The following is a 14,643-nucleotide window of genomic DNA, read 5'->3' on the forward strand; positions in this document are numbered from 1 at the left end:
TCCTCTCCATCCCACGTGTATTACTGTACATACACTTCAGAAAGGAATCCAGTCATCTCAGTTTTCCAAAAGAGGTGTTAGAGTTCTCCCCACCCTGCTTTTCTGTAGGTACTTTCTAGTTGTGTAGACATCTTGGAGTAGGCCCCCTTCTGCCCTGTTTTTGGTGACATCTCTCCTGTTCATATCCTCCTGTACACTTTATTTGTTGCTCTAGTCCACCACTTTCTCGTTTGATTGTTGTTTATCCACTCCCTCCCCATCACCCAACATTCCCATAAGCTCCAAAAGGGAGAAAAAAATATTTCCCTCTATCCCAGCACAGACTAAACCCCTCCCATATTTGAGTTGGACTCAGGTGTAACAGTTCACTAGAATCACATAATGCATTTATCCAGCCACATGATAAAAATGGGAGATAGGAAACATTCTGTATATGTCAGCAGTTGAGTGACAAACAGATGACAACATTACATATGTATCCTTACCCACAGACAGAAAAATCCCACTAGAGGGGACATAACTGCAATGACAAAAGAAACAGAACAATAAAAATTATGACAGAGAAGACTCCAATATTATTTTATTCATCTTCTACTAGGGGATATGGTATGTGTGAACTGAAATTGTTCCACAATATACAGTTGCATTATTGTTAAGTTTAGGGCAAGGCATCTTTGTTTTAAAATAGTTGAAGTTTTTTTAAATGCCTGCCTATGTGAAATGATTAATGCAGAGCATACTGTGTTAGCAGTAGAGTGAGGAGAGAATTAGAGCCTCTGCCAGTTCACCTAGAGGCATTTATCTTTTATTTTTTCCCCTGGTGCCCATGCTGAGCCTCAGGGTAAGCTGACACATTTTCTAATATAAATTAAGCTTCTTTTTTTTAATGTGTGTTGAAAATCTTGAAGGAAATGAGAAATGTGTGTAGGCACCAATACCAGCTGCCATTGCATGAAAGAAAGAGGTGACAATTTCCTGCAGATTCTGAATGATTGTCTTAATGGGGTTGGATCGGAGGTAACAAGCACAAAGATATTGTGCTGCCAGAAAAACAGGATCTGTTCTCCCCCCAGCCTCATGCAACAAGATGTAACATTTAGCTTCTGGCTCAACATGGCATCTCTTCACTGCTTTGATTTATTCCCACTTTTGCAAATCACTGTGGTATGCTACAGGAGATGCATTTAGAGCCCTTGTTATAGTTCATTGAGTCGCACTGCTGTTATCACCACCAGAGGAGAATTTCTCTTGCATCAAGACTGAGTGACCTAGAATAAAGGAAAAATAATAATAATAATAAAAAAAAAGTGGGGAGGTTTGTTGGACGAGGATGAAACTGCATTTAGGTTGAATGAAAATCCCTTTATTACAAATACAATTTGAATCAAAATGGGAACTAGGAAAACTTGGCTTCCTGCCTTGTTTTGAATAACACTGAGCACACAGCAGCTATGATAATGTGAGTGCATATGTAACGACTCTATTATTATGTTTATATATGGAAACATCATTCACTGTCAGGGAAAATGAAAGATATCTTCATGGATTTGTCCATTCAGCTGCTTCAGCAGGAAGTGTTCAGCACTGTGTAGGAAAATATTATTAAATAAAATATAGTCATAACAGCACAGACTCACCACATCCTGTGACAGAAAACTAATCATAGACAAGGATCATAAATATACAGATTAATTACTTTGGCTCTTACAATAAAAAGAGTATTATTATAATGATTGAAGTTTTGTTATGATAATTTAAGTTTATTCACTAGGAATTGTAAATTGAAATACACGGGCTTATATGTTCTGGCTTTCCCCCCTTCCCCCCTTCTCCTAAGCTGTATGTAGTAGAAATAATTTTAGTAAATTTGTTCATAGTTTACACTAAAATATTGAAGAGAAACTGCCACTCTTAGCAGAAAATCCATCATAGGATGTCTGTGCCATATCAACACTATTACAAGGACTCTCCTCCTTCTTGGTACAATCAACTGGCTTAGTGGAAATACTGTTAACTGCAAAAAAAGTGACAAACTTTTCAAAGGTTTGAGTACTTCTGATTAGCAGGAGATTTTATAAGAACTGCCTTAAAGGCAGCTTAGCTGTCTTCAGAAAGGTAACTAAACTAAAAGACATGGTAGGTTTATAATCTCAACTAGTCAACAATTTCAGTGAGTTTTTGTATTTTTTTTTTTTCTTGATGGAAAATTACCTGAATTTCTTCAGGAACAGAGAAAAGAAAAAGAAAAAAGTGACTATGTTTCCACCCAGCTTGCTCTATAAATACAAAAAGCTTAAATGAAACATGCATAATCGACCAAGTAATGAGAAATGCAAACCTGTCAGGGTCAAATCGGCATAGCAGGTGATAGGCTGGAAGGTGCAATAAATACTTCGTTGTGTCTGCTGACACTTCTCAGGCAATCATGTACCAGGTGTGAAGTCACCTTGGTGACCACTTTCAAGGTGGAGGACACCCTATTAAGGACTGACTGGCCTAACCCTTCCTAGTGCTGGAACCTGGCTGAGTTGAGGCTTTCCCACCTCAGTCAGATTCTCTCTTTAGCAGCAGCGACTCTGACTCTTCCTGTATGATCACTTAATTGCCTGAGAAATTTTGCATTTCTGCAGAATAAAACTGGGGGTCCATTTCATTAAAGCTGCAGCCACATTTTCCAGGAATGTCTACTTGCATGTTACAGAACATGTTCAAATGAGAGTGGGCTGATGATTTGCATTTTAAAACTCTAGCCAGTTAGGTCTATTTAACAGGAGTCTACTTATCCTTCAATAAGTCATATCTTGCAGTGAAAAAAATCTCAATTACACAATGGGTCTTAATATTTGGGAATAAATGTGTTAGTTGACATGGAAACACACTTTTTTCTCCAAAGCAAGAAAGGACAAAAAAAGCTGAAACTCTTTAAAAGACATATTGGTATCCTTTCAGAATACACAGAAGGAAACAAAAGTTGTATAGTATAACGAACCACTCAAACCAGCATATTTTTTCAAAGGGTATCTGCTTCAAATATTTGCATCTATTATCTCTAAACAATAATGACTTCTAACATGGTAAGACATTTGTATTCATTGAGGATAAAAGCCCTGAGCCTGCCAATACTTACACATGTGCTTTACTAACTTCAAACAATCTTTTTACTGTCCTAGAGGACTAAATATGGTTTCCTTTGAAGCTCATGCACAGAGGACTGATGTCAGGCTCAAGGCTTGGTCCTGAAGGCTGATCTCTATTATTCAGCTATTGCACTACCAGACTGTCTTGATACTTGTCTAGAGACCATTTCTCTGTACAGCAATTCTGAATACGAAAGATAACTTACAATCACGCTCCCCTTAAGGTACACAGATAAGATTGCACTTTTACACTCTAATAAAAGGCCTAGTTTTTATTAAGAAAAAAAAAAAAAAAAAAAGTCTGCTTGGGGAGAGCTTTTATCTTCTTTTATTTTGGCCAAATGATGAATATGCAGATCTGAACATTTTATTCTGTGGATATATGCAAATAAGGAGGAGAAGGGGCAGATAAGAGCCTGTCCTCTGAGACAGAGCTCTTGGTCTCCAGCGTACTGCTGACCATTCCCCAGTATCACTGCTTTAAATGCTGAACCTCCTGTGCCCTTGCTCAAGACAGGCTCTTCACAAAAGTAACATTTTTCCTCCTGCTGCTGTCTAAGGCTGCAAAAACCTTCACAGAAATCATTACTGTCAAAAAACTGAACTAAATGGGACTTTGTGAGCAAAGATAAGGATGTGTGCACAAGCCCAAGTTAACACATGGTAGTTACAGCGTGGATGCACACAGGAAATTTGCAGATACCTATCTGTTTTAGATATCACACACACAATTCCTTCTTACTGCAACAAGCACAAGGTATTTGTTCTCATGTTTCTAGGAATTCATCAAGGTTAAAAAAATTAAAGATAAACTTAAATTCGAAAGGTCTCAGGCACATAATCAACCCACAACATATCACACTCATTAATTATACATTACCATACAATTACATTACATTTAGATAAAAATGTTTAGATTGAAGAATGTCCACTATTTGCTCATTGATATTAGTAAAACATCCATTTAATTTTCTGAGTTTGTGTGCTGCTAAGAAAATTCAGAGGGCTATGCAGAACGCATACCAATGCAGAGTTAGCCATTTAAGATCACTCATTTTTAGATTCCTTACCACGCTGGCAAGAGGAAGATAGTTAAGAGGCACAGTTGGATGACTTTGAATTTAATATCAAAGGTTTGAGGATGAAACAAACAAATGTATGCTGTGATACTGGTCAACACTGAAGTTACTTCAAATACAAATCATGGGGAGAACAGATAGATTTGACTGAACTGGACTTTGTGTAATGCAAACATGCCCAAGTACAGTTTCTCTGACAGGAATGTACATCAACTACTTTATTATGTGTTTGGCATTACAAAGATGAATCAATAGTAAGAAACATCCAGCATAATAACAAATTCTGGCCACCCTACATCTATCTGACCAAGTCCATCATCCTTCTATAACATTGTGCTTTCATAAAGGAGTCTGAAAATGCTTTAAAAATGGTCTGCTGCTGGGAGGTGCTGAACTGAAATAGCTTCTAGCAAAACCAAAATAAACTGTATCTGCTCAGCATTCTGCAGAATCAAAACTTTCGAGTCCAGACAACAAAATTAACCAGAGTTTTTGCCAAAATGAGGACAGTAGAATTTGGATATTAGTCAATACCAGTGCTGAATATATTGCTAATATACATATATTGCTGATATATTGCTAATATTGAACACGGAACTTCAAAAGAAAAAAAATCCTAAACTGTCGGACTTGTTTATAATGAAATAGCCATTTCTTTGCTACATGCTGATTGTCCTATTGCTATACATACAGATAGCCACGAATAAAGTCTAAGAGGAGTTCAAAATGCCTTGAATGTATGTTTTCTCATAATGTCACTGTCAGGTGGAAAATTTATTACTTCCAGTTTTAGATGAGGAACTGAGTCACAGAAATGCTAAGTGGTTTGCCTCAAGCTCTCAAAAGAACATCAGGACAAGGATTCAAAAGGCTTTCAGGACAAAGGTTGTAGCTTGAACTGTTACAGCAATCACCCTCTCCCATATTTAAATATATTTATTAAATATAATTTAAATATATTTGACATGACCCTTAAAAATATCTGTGAGCTTTCTGAGTAAACACAAAACAGATTTGAATTATTTTCTGTTCTATTGTTATTGAGCAGTATGGTTTGAAAGGCAAGTGTTTTGATTCTCAGGACCAGTATGATTCATACTTGCTTACTCCTAGAATTCTATGTATGATATAAAGCATGCACATGAAAAGTAGATCCTCTGGCAGATAATGAATGATTTCTGTGGAAATATCTCTGGATATCTTTAAAAAACAAAAAAATAATATTTATCAGAAAAGGAACAAGGTTTGGAGTTATTACTAATAAATATTATTAAGTATATGAACATAGATTTTGATGATGGACTCAAGCCTGATCCTACCCTGAGTAAGGAACACAAGAAAATTCCTGTTGCCTCCTATAACAGGATCCAGCTAAATACCAGACAGGACAACATTACATTATCAGGAAAGCCACGATTTCATTTTCAGGTAGGGCAGATCAGAAAATTTTCAAGTATTAAACTTCCTATTTTAAACAATTCTTATCAAGAATATACAACAAAAATAATAAAGCTAGGTAAATAAGCAACATTCTGCTTCAGCTTCCTGGGATGCATTCATCATCTTTATGAACACTACATTTGCTTGCTTTTTGATTTCTGTCATATAGCCTGTACTTTGAGAATTTTCTAAGATTGCAAAGGGGTACCTGGTTATTTCTTATGTCTATCATCCATTAACAATTAGCTTAAAATAAATTCTAAAATAACCAGATATGAAGTCTTTATCACTTCACTTATTGGCTCCGTAGTCACTCAGACAAAAGTATTTGGTTATTGCCCAACTTAAAGGTATATTAAAGCTGTGTCTGCAATAATACTATTTACAAGAGTAAATTCACTCCTCCTCATTCTATACTCTAATATTTTCTATTATATTAATGCTAGGCAAAGAAGAATTTAGAACACTTAACCCTTCACAGAAGTAATCAGAAAACATTTATGAATGTTTGCAGTTGTGATGGGAAGAATAGAACAGAAGGTATTTTATTATGCTGCTTTTATCCTATTTCTTTTAATTGTGTACCAAGATCCAAGGCTCATCAGAGGAAAGGAATCTATGCATTTTCAGAATTCCCTTTTAATAAAATAAATTTGAGGGGGGGGAAATGTAATTCCTACCTTACTATATTAAGTTCAACTCCACTAGCTGCCAGCACCACAAAGCACTGGAGCATACTGTTAAGATGAGGAATGAAAACTATTCTAAAAGACAATATCAATCTAGAAATTCAGTCATTGAAAGCCTGCTTCATGAACTGAAGCTAATTAATGCTCGCATGTAGGGTTGAACCCAAACCATCAGAATTATAGCAGCTCCACAGCTGAATTACTTTTTTAGTATGCTACCACTTAAAATTCCACCCAGTCACTTTAAAAGGATGGAGCACATGATTAAACTGTGATATGGGAAGGGAAAAAATCAGCAATTAAAGTAAAAATCTCCCTAAACCCAGAGATTACCTAAGATATTTAAATACAGAATGACTTTATACTGCAAAAGCGCTTTCTGCAAAAAACATCCTTTAATTATCTTCACAGGGTTATTCCTTGAACATCTCTGTTTAGAAGCTCTAGAAAAGGTACCTTTGTCAGCTCAGTCTTACATAGATGCTTCAGTAAAGGACTTGAATATCTAAGTATCAAAGCCCAATGACAGCATTGACAATGTGAACTATGCCATTTTTTAAGCAGAATGATTTTTGTATGCAGATGTCTGGAAGAATATAAATGTGAAAATATTAAAATAAAAACCAAGCCTAGACTGAGCAGACCCCTTCCCCTTAGGAGCAGGAAAAAGCATAGACCATCCTTAAGATGACTATGAATCTATAGTATTTGCAAGTTATTTTCACATTTAGCAAAATGACTTTAACTTGGGACATTGTCCATGACAGTGCTTTCACAAGCCTCTGTTTCATTTGCATTCCTCAATGCTCTTGCTTGATACTTTGCTTTTTGAAATAGACAGGAGTAAGATTTCAGTGTGTGTTTAGGCTGGGAGAGGATGATCAGATGAATATGGCTATAAAACCCACATCTGCTAATGTCTCTGAATGATGCTACATCTGCTGAAAATCGTAACATTTAGTTGTCTAGGTTATCAACTACATCAAAATTATATTTAGAACTGGATTTTTCATCAAATACATGGGATTATCAAAGGTAACATTTCAAAAGAAATTGAGTTAAGAGACTAAATCACATTGACTTTCAATGTGATGCAGGCATCCATGTGACATAAATATGTGACATATATATAATTTAGTATTTTCAATTCTAAGCCATCTCAAAGGCATGAGGGCTTTCACTGTGTTGGGAACCAGCACACTGTAATTGGGAAGATGTCAAAGGAAAGGGAGGGGCAGAGGAAGTGCAAGAGGGGGCACAGCATTTCTAGAGACCATTGTTCTTTGAAGCACAGCTCTTCCTTCTACCAGGAGCAGCTGGAATGCTTACTCTGGCTGCTTTGAAATGGGATTATTGTCATCTTCCTGGTGTTTGCATTTGTTGTGACATGCAAACTGAGACAGCTTAAGAGATTCGACAAGAATGGCTTTGTCAATCCTTAGTCAGAAGAGGTGAAGATCAGTCCCTTGGGGGAGCAAACATGGACAGCAAGGCCTTGCTCAGTGGCAGAATGGGTGGTAGGGCAACATGAGCTGCAGGAGGCTGTAAAGTAGATGGAGGCCCTAGCAATAATTCTATTTCAAATATGTCACACAAAAAGGTAATATTAACATGGCTGTAACTCCTTTACAGATGTTTCAGAGTGAGGCCCATAAATGTCCCAGATGCAAATGGGTTGTTTTTGTTCACTCCACAGATGACCAGCAAACAAGATGCCAGTTTATTCACTATAGGATCCTCAGTAAAAGGTCCTGATAATAGCACAGAATGAAGTGATCAGAACTTCCAAACATCAGATCTTGATTCAGTTAAAACATGACCTTTCAATTGCAATAGCCTCTGGGGCAGCATTTGGAAGAGCAGGTTGAGGGAGTTGATCCTTCCCCTCTACTCAGCACCAGTGAGACACATCTGGAGTTGTGACTCCAGGGCTGCACTACTCAGATACCCAGAAAGATACAGACTTATCAGACTGAATCCAGCACAACACCTCTAAAATAATTATTGATCTGGAGCATGAGAGAACAGGCCAAAAGAGCCTGGAGAAGAAAAGGCATAGAGGGATCTTATCAGTGACTTTAGTATCTGATGAGAGAAAATGCAAAAAACAGGATCCAGACTCTTCTCAGTGGTTCCTAGTGACTAGACAAGAGGAAATGCGTACAAACTGAAACACAAGTCTCATTATCTCCTCAGCTTCCTTCCAACCTAAATGGTTCTGTGATACTATAAAGATATTGCTGTATTTCCTGTTTGCAATTTTACAAGTCTCAGGGCCATTTATGTAAGTTTCTCCTTTTCATTATTATCCAGAAAGTAGCACCAGGGTATATTGTACCTGCAGAGAAAAAAAGGGGCCAAAAATAAGTCTGATTTATACTAAGTCTGATGGAGAAGCTGCACAGAGCCGGGGCCTTTGCCAGCAACCTACATCCTACACAGTATTCTCAATGGTGATGTAATTCAGTGTTGAGCTACTTACCAAAAATAAGATTTTTGCTTTCTGATGAAAAATAACACTCTAGTGACAGTAAGTGTCTTGTCTCATTTGAGATACCAAGGTCACTGGAGAAGCTGGAAATGTCATTTGTTTAGTGGGGAAATGGGGCCACGGTAATCTACTGCAATTTTGGAAAACAAGGAAGACGTGTTAAATTCAAGATTGTGCTGTCCTAAATAACCTTAGCAATCCAAATATGGGTCTTGGCAGAGGACCTACATGACCCCTCAGAGAAAACCTGCTAAAGATCTCAAAGAGGAAGCTTGTGTACCTCCCCTCAAAGGGGAAATGACTGGTTAAGGATAAGATGTTGTCAGATGTGTCAGCTGAGTACCTTTCTATCTATATGAAATAACTCATATACTCACTGCCTAAGAGTAAGAAAACACTTTGTGAGGTAGTTATCAAAGACAACCAATAAACAGTTGCAGAATATAGTTTAAGATATTTCAAAAGTACCAATTGTTTTAATTTGTAGTATCTTCATTTTGCACTGATTACTAGAAAGGTACTAAAAGATGAAGTAGCTAAGTTTGACCCCCTCTGATGCTTGGACTCATAAAATGCAAGAGACATGGAGACTAGTCATTAAAAAAAAACCAGCCTGGAGTTGATGAATGGATATTGGCAAGCTCTATTATTCTTGAAAAATAAAAGTTACATTAAATTTCTTTCTAGCCCCTATGTCAGCTGTATCTGTTCCACAACCTGCTGCTATGGCTAGATGGAACTTGCAGATGAGGTATTTTGATATTATGGATATTCAGACATATCCAAAACTTGCAAACCAAGTCCCTGCATGGAGATCTCCTCAAGTCTCTAAGCACTTATTTTCTAGCAGTGTCACATAATTGACTGCAGGCTTATTAATATCTACAAAGGTATTTGCACTCTACACAGCCTGGTTACTGTGGGTTTAATCAAAAAAAGTCTCAATTTCTCTCCTACCAAACATAAGCCACTTTTCTTAACCCTAAAGTCTCCCAATGTCCTTTTTCCACTCTTCTTATGACGTCTTGGTTCCCTCCTGTGATGGTATAAGTCAGTGAGCTACTTACCAGTTGAAACCATCTCTGGGGCTCCTGCTGATTTTAATTCCTGTTTAATGTCTTTTATTTGACAAAGAACCAAAGTTTCTAAGGTACTTAGAGCAATAAACCTTCAGTCTTGGCTGTATCTTCTCCAATATTCAGCTGTCCTTCTAAATCACACCCAGATCCAAGCTTTCATGTGGTCCTTGTTTTACAGCTTCAGTCCTAGTAAACTCCTCCTTTCCTTCGAATTCTTTCCAAATTCTTTCTGCTATCAAATATATGGAGTCTTTTGCAAGTGTTTTCTAATCTTGATTCACTTTACTTTTAGCAGAGTGGGGAGCAATAGCTAAAGCTTCCAGTGTGTACTCTGTGCCCAGAATGAGGCCTGGGATGGCAAGGCCTGGACAAAAGCCTTCTTAAAATGTTCTTTCCTAGCAATAGTTTTTTCTGATTACTGTACTCCCATCTAGTCATATAATCAGATTATCATTATCACCTTGGACATCTAATTGGGTCTCATCCCCAACATTTGTTTTGCAGATATGTCTGCACAAAATCTCTAAGTTGCTTTTTCATGAATAGAGCTAAAATTCTCTTCCAATACTCTTCATATTTTGCGAAAATAAACAACGTTCCCTCTGGCTTTTATAAATGCCTTCTTGCACCACTTGTCATATCCATCCTTCAACATATATGTCCCTACCTCTTGCTTTGGCCTAATCCTCTCTTTACATCTTCCACTGCTTCACCTTTTATATTGCAACATCTGCCACAAACTCTCACATTCACTTGCCTCTGTACAAGTATTACTGAGGCTGCTTCCTGGAAACTTAGTTATTATGAGAGGCCATGGTTCATGAGAGCAGCCCATGTTTCAAAGAAGCACCTTGATGTTTCTTCCCCTCTGCCCTCCCTGTAAACATCAGCAGAGCTCTGTCACTGTACCTTTCTTTTGTATTCTATAGGCAAAAAGCTGCCTTCCTGAGACCACAGCTTGTCATCCTGACCCGTGCTAACTCCGTGCTTCTCTTAGTCTGCCAGCATCCCCTTCCACCTATTCTTTTGGACTCACATGGCAAGGTTTCCCTGACAGAGGTCAGATCTTCTGCTGTGCTAGTACAATTTCTGATGTGCTAGAGTTCTGCTGGGGGCCTTTGGGTGTAACTACAATATAAAAGATCCATTCTAAGCTCTGAATACAACATTGAATAGTATCTATTTAATGCACAGAGCTAAAGAGATGCAGTCATTAGCAGACCAAGAAGAGCTGTGGCTCGAAATAAATTTCAAACAAGAATTCCAGAAGTGAAGAGCCAGAAAAAAATCCACCTCAATCCGCCTCCATTTTCAGACCACAGTATGAAATTATGTATGTGGAAGTGAGCAGTTCACTGTTGCATTTTTCAAGATGTTGGAATATTTTTAGTGTAAAATAAAATCAAATTAACAAGACATAAAAGAATTAAAGAGTATCCCCACCTTTTAGGAATCAGTGCTGTCACCACCACTTTTACAGAACCGTAGCAATTTATGCCAGGTAAAGCCTCAGAAAAAAATATATTTATTCAAAACCTCACACTGTTGATTAGGGGAGCAATGTCTTGCTGATGATTTTTTATTTCTATTTAGTACTTCTCTGGACAGAGAAATGATTGCAGTTAGTTGAACTCTCCCACACTCAGTACTACAGCCATGGTGGTTGTCTGATCAGAATGCTGTGGTTGTTACAGCACCTTTATGATAGGAATAGGTTATGGTTCAAACAGAGGCACTACATTTTATTTTGCCAGTTGCATTAGATGCAAAAAATCTGACATAGAATCTGTTAATTGTTTTATTTTAAAAACAGATTTTTAAATCAGTTTTTTTACCCTTTTCTTTAGGAAAATACAAATTCTGACATTGCCTTCTTAGGAGCTCCCAACCATGATTAACAGCCTACCCTTACGTGTGGTACATTCAGCAGACCTGAACTTGCAGGTTTTACTGCTCGGATTTTGCTTGCTGAATCTTCCTTTCTTGCTTACTGTAAGCGTCTATCATTGACCTTCTGCTTTTTATTTCTTCTAGGCAGAATATATGGCATTCGTATTCCAGCAGCCTGACTCAACATAAGGACATTCAGTCGAGTCAGTAAACTTCCCGGTCCTTGTTAAAGACACAGCAGTTCACTCGTCGTGGAACAAGAGTGGCACCCAGTGGTCACAGAGCTTGGTCTGACATTCATGTCCTGAAGTTTCTTCCTTCTGCATTTTATAAATCCCCTTCACACATACTGAAGACAAAAATCCTTTCATGCTCGAGCTCCCAGACCCAAATCCCACCTCTGGAGTTGAAAAACAGAAACTTGAGAACGGAGGCTAAAAGGTTTCCTCCCTGTCATCTTTTTTTATGTCACATTTTCTGGGAGCATAAACAATCCACCAAGGCTATGAGGCACTTATAAAGGGTATTGCTTATTTCTGAGGGATCATGCAGGAAGTGACTTGCCTGACACAAGCAAGGAAGATGAGGAGCTCAAGGACCTCATCTAATTCTAACACACTATTTAGCGGTCTGGATGGGATAGACGTATGTTTTCAAACTGTCCTGCAAAACGCATGTGGCAGCAGGAAAGGAAAACTCAGGGACATAGTCTGTTTTCTGATCTCCTCTGGGGGGGCATACAAGGCTCTGTGCAACTCCTAGTCCATGGGTGGGATTTACAAGACCATAAATTAACTGTTGCAAAGGAGGCACAGATTGCAATGTGATGTGGTGATGAACAGTTACCTGTGTGTTTCTCAAAGGTTTAGGTAATTTTATATTTATTCTCTATGATCAGAGTAGAAAAGTCTGGATTCCAATTGATGTGGTATGTTGTATTTTCAATTAATATCTTTGTGGGAGCTGTTGCAAGTTACAAAGCTTTCTGTATTTTTAACTTGGGGATACTTAATGCTTAAAATTGGCATATCAGAGTGCCTAATTAGCATTCAAGCAACTATTATCCTCAATGGAACATTGTCCAACACAGACACTTGGGTGTTGGGTGAACAAGACCAAGCTCACTGAAATACCAATGTTTCACAATGCTTTAAAATTCCCAGTGATAAATGGATGAAAATTCCAGCTATTGGCAATACTGAATCTGTAGTTTTAAGACCTACTTGCAAGTGTGAAAATTCCCATTTCTACAGAAGCCAGAAAATAATGTAAATGAGAGTAGTCTTGATTCTCATCATTCCTGGCATTCCCCAATTTTTTACCCAAAATTTGCATTAAATGGTGTTTATTATAAATTCCCTAGGGCCTAAAATGGCACAATCAAGTGAATGTCAAAATTCTCCAAAAAAATAAACTTTCTAGTGTGGATAGCTAGAGCTAAAGCTTTACAATGTGACCTGAGTTGATTAAGAGGCTCACAAATAAAAAAGGCACATCAGAAGAATTGAGCATTAAAAGAAATTCTAATACTTTTAAACAAATGTAATGATTTTTAGCCATCTGCTATGACAATACAGAAAGCCATGGATCTTTGTACTTCCTGAGTTATGTCAGGAAAGAACTCAGCAGTCTGGACAGAAATTTCTGCCAGATTTTTTGTTAACATGAAGTCTTTATTCTTTGAGTGCTTAGTTTTTGCTAAACAGCATTATTGAAATGGTAACAAAAAAAACACTGTTCCTGGTCAAAATGTGGCCTGACAAATCCACAGTGGTAGACCGACATAAGTAGGAAGATTTCCCCCACAACTGAATTACTTGCCTCTACCAGAAGAAATAGCTGAAGTAATACTCATATTTATTTCACGTTGAGTGTAAATGTTGAAGTGAGCAAAACATATAGCTCAAAACAGGGACTTTAAAATGTATTGCCTCCACTATCAAAGAGCAAGAAACCATATTACAGAGCCTGTACCAAGTTAATACTGAAGAGGCTTCACAACAGTTTTGTACTTTTTTGTAGCTCATGGCTCATGGCAAATTACTGACTATGCAAATGTACATCTCTCTGCTGTTATATTCCCTAAACTTCTTCCCATTTGCTAATATATTTTCTTCACTATTTTATTCAGTCACAAAAGTCTTCCTGAGAGAGCGCAGTCACTGTGTTTGTCTGTACAGTGCCTGGTGCAATGGGCTCCTATCATCTATTTAGGATCCTTATGAGGTAGTGTAACAGAAAAAAATAAACATTTTATCTTAACAAACAATAGAAAACAGTGTCTTTGAGAGCAAGCTGAAGAATAGAGGCCTTGTGGTATGAAAACACTTCCAGCAGGGTGGAAAATACAAGATTTTCTGTCTCTAACCCCTTTTGGTTGTACATTTCCTTAGCATTTTACAATGTAATCTGGACATTTACATTTTGCCATCTTATTTACCTTAATTTGATGTAAAATAACTGTCAAATAGATTTTTCTGTCTCAAAATTGAGTGAAGTGTGGCATTTCAAGAACATGGTGTGGATCCTGTTTTTCACAACATGATGCCATAATGTAAAAATAGCAACAATATTCCCAAGCAACAAAATATTTAGCTCAGTAAGACTGTAGTTCCTTTTAGAGGGAGTTATTTTTAAATTGTAAAAACCTAGACATAGAACCAGCAAATAATTAGTATCTACGAATGAGCTCAGCATGTCTGTAAAATTAACTTCCTACTGGTGAACATGCTTTTTCATCATTACAGACACAACTTTGCTTTCAACCCTTGCAATGCTGGCAATGCAGGTTCACTGAAGCCAACAGAACTCCTCCAACTGATCTCATAATGGTGTCAC

Source organism: Catharus ustulatus, chromosome 3, assembly GCF_009819885.2.
Source record: "Catharus ustulatus isolate bCatUst1 chromosome 3, bCatUst1.pri.v2, whole genome shotgun sequence".
Lineage (NCBI taxonomy): Eukaryota > Metazoa > Chordata > Aves > Passeriformes > Turdidae > Catharus > Catharus ustulatus.